This window comes from Phoca vitulina, unplaced genomic scaffold (assembly GCF_004348235.1).
Source record: "Phoca vitulina isolate PV1807 unplaced genomic scaffold, GSC_HSeal_1.0 scaffold33, whole genome shotgun sequence".
Taxonomy (NCBI): domain Eukaryota; kingdom Metazoa; phylum Chordata; class Mammalia; order Carnivora; family Phocidae; genus Phoca; species Phoca vitulina.
In genome coordinates, this window is record NW_022589736.1 from 22,079,234 (window position 1) to 22,082,798 (window position 3,565).

A 3,565-nucleotide genomic window follows, 5' to 3' on the forward strand; every position below is an offset into this window, starting at 1 on the left:
CAAAGTATTCTTGCCCCCGCCCAAGGCATAACAATAACTGAAGCAGAATTTCATCAAGCCTCTAGACCTCATTGTTACCAATTTCCATGAAACACAGGGAACAGAAGAGCACAATGAACCACACGATGATGACATAATCAGCCAAATACAGAATGTGAATAATCCCACAACATGAAGGACCAGCTTCCTTGAATACATACTTATTAAAAGAAGTAGTAGGGGGTGCCTTAGTCAGTTAAGCGTCTGCCTTCAGCTCAGGTCATGATGCCAGGGTCCTGGGATCGAGTCCCGCACCGGGCTCCCTGCTCAGCTGTTGCTCCCTCTGTTGCTCCCCCTGCTTGTGTGAGCTCTCTCTCTCTCTCAAATAAATAAATAAAATCTTTAAAAAAAAAAAAAAAGGAGAGGCTCCTGGGTGGCTCGGTCGTTAAGCGTCTGCCTTCGGCTCGGGTCATGATCCCAGGGTCCTGGGATCGAGCCCCGCATCGGGCTCCCTGCTCCGCGGGAAGCCTGCTTCTCCCTCTCCCACTCCCCGTGCTTGTGTTCCCTCTCTCACTGTGTCTCTCTCTGTCAAATAAATAAATAAAATCTTAAAAAAAAAAAGCAGTTGTAGGATTTATTACAGGTAGCAAGAGACTTCGGAGATATAACCAAGTGGACCTTCTTTAGATACCGATTCAAACAAACCATCTGTACAAAGGAGACGACTGGAGAAAATTGAATGTGACTGAGAATTTAATAATATATTAAGAAATTATTATTCTTCTTTTAAGTTATGATAATATTATTGTGTTTACATTGGGTAAGTAGCCCTTACTTCTTAAAGATAATAATGAAATACTTAAGGGCAAGCTGATATGTCTGGGATTTGCTTTAAAATATTCTGGTTGGGGAGGGAGGAAGATGATGAAGGTGGGTAGAGAAAACAAGAATGATAAAATACTGATTATTGTTGCAGCTGGCTAATGTCTGCAGGTGACTCATTATGCTATTCTCTCTGTGTTTGGATAAGTTTGAAGTCTCCAGAACAGAATTTTCAAGAAGTTCATGAAGCGCCACTGTACCTTTCTACTCTTACCTCCCACTACCCTGCAACAGAAACCGTCCACTCTCGATATCCTTGCTGTATAAGGATTATCCTTCATCTTAGATATCTTTGCCTAGATAATTTTGTACAGCCCCACCCCCGCCTGGCTCTATGTCCATACAACAGTCTCTTGAAGTTCTTTCCAGCACTTTTCTGACCTGTCCTTCAATACCCAGCTCAAATCCCTGCCTCTGCCCCAAAGGTTCCTCCCTGAGTACCCCCAAATATCATGAGCATTCTCTTCCTTCTCCGGACTCTCAGAGCACTTCAAGTCAGTTGGTCTCTGTCATAGTTTGCTTTAATTTCTTGGTTATGTTTTAGTATTTTGCATACATGATTGGGTGTGAGGCTCTCATAGGGCAGGGAGCATGTTTGTTTGTTACTCTCTTGGCTCAACAAATTTACCCCAGAATCTGCCCTAAATAATCTCAACTAATTAGGAAATCATGGGGATGTCTCTTGAAAAACCCTGACCTAAAGAATGACACATTGAGAAGAAAAAAAAAAGAATAACACATTGAGATAGAATCTGGAAACCTGAGTTAGTCCTTGCATTAGTCAGGATTGCAAGTGACAGAAAATTGGAATGTATAATTCAAATAACTGGAAAGTTGAGGTACAGATTCAGAGACCTAATGATCTTTTCAGACCTGTCTCCCCTTCCCTTTTTCCCCATTTCTAAGCTTTGCTATTTGTGAGACCCAGCTTTTATCCGCCTAGCTTAAAAATACTGAAAGAGGGGAGCCTGGGTGGCAGAGTCGGTTAAGCCTCCAACTCTTGGTTTCAGCTGAGATCATGATCTCAGTGTCCTGGGATGGATCCAGTCCCATGTAGGGCTCCCCACTCAGCTCGGAGTCTGCTTGAGATTCTCTCTCCCTCTCCCTCTGCCCTTCCCACTCATTCTCTCTCTCTAAAATAACTAAGTAAATCTTTAAAAAAAAAAAAAACAACACTGAAAGAAAGACAAGGTAATTTTTTTCTCCCAATACACATCCATAAAAACCTCAATGAAAGATTCTGTTTGGTTCAGATTGCAACTCAGTGTCCATCCTTCAGCCAACCACTGTGGTTAAGGAAATAGGGCACTACAATTGGCCAGATCTGGCTCACACATGATCTCTGTGGTCAGTGGTTAGACAGACCAGTGAGATCTGCATGAAGGGGGTGGGGGGATAGTGACAGCTCCCCAAGGGGAAGGGTAGTACAGTTAACAAAAGAATGGGGAAAGGAATGGTGGGAATAACCCATTTCCACCTCCCCAAAAAAGACCTTCACCACAGCCCTATTTCTCCCCAGACAAATGGTCCTGAGCCAGCTGTTTAACAACATAATAGTTGTCACACTTTGTTGCACTCTTACTGTGTATCAGATAATGCACTAGTGCTTTGTAATGTAATTATAATTACATTTATAAAATAATATAATGTATATACATTATCTCTAGTTCTCTGGATAACCCAGTAAGGTAAGTATTATTAGACCCATTTTACAGATGAAAAAACTAAGACTTAAGTAGTCCAATGGATCTGTGTCTTAGTTTGGGCTGCTATAACAAAGTACCGGACTGAGTAGCTTGGAAACAATAGAAATGTATTTCTACTGTTCTTCAGTTCTGAAGGCTAGAAGTCCAAGATCAAGGTGACAGCATGATGTGAGTTCTGGTGAGAGCCCTCTTCTGGCTTGCAGACTGACAATTTCCTATTGTATCTTCACATGGCAGGACGAGAGAGAGGAAGCAAATTCCCTCCTGACTCTTATCAAGGCCCTAATCCCATTCTGAAGGCTCTACCCTCCCAACCTCATAATCACCTCCCAAAGGCCCCACCTCCTAACGCTATCCCACTGGGAGGTAGGGTTTCAGTATATGAATTTTGGGGAGGCCCATTCAGTCCATAACAATCTGTTCAAGGCCACCTTTGCTTTTTACCACAGCTGTATCTTTGTGCTTCAATTTCTCTCTCTGGGGATCCCTGAGATCTCTCAATGTCACAGAGATGTTTTAAACATGAAGGAAAAAGAACTATGGCAAGGCTTTGAGACTTATTCATTTCTCCCAGCAGGCCCAGCCTTGCATCTTTTCACGTGTGGCCTTCCATGACTTCAAGGCTGTGTCTTCCACGGGGCCCTCCTGACCCTTCCAATGACACCAGCGCTATCTCCTTGCTCTGGATTCCCTGGCACCGTCCACACAGTGCTCTCGGGGCACCTACCACCTTCTCTTCCTTATCATAGACATGGATGTTAGCTCCCCCACTGAACTGTAAGCTATTGAGAAAGGGGACCAGTACTGATTCAATTTTATATATAGCATGTGTTTAGCCAGTATGTATAGGTTTTAAATAAACATGTTTTAATTAATTAATACATTTGCTTAATTAATTAATGTGTGGGTAAGGAGTTCCCCTGTAAATTCAAGGTACAGCCATTTGGACTTCAAATAAAAGCACAGAATGTTGGGACCGTAAGAGGTCACTGACATCA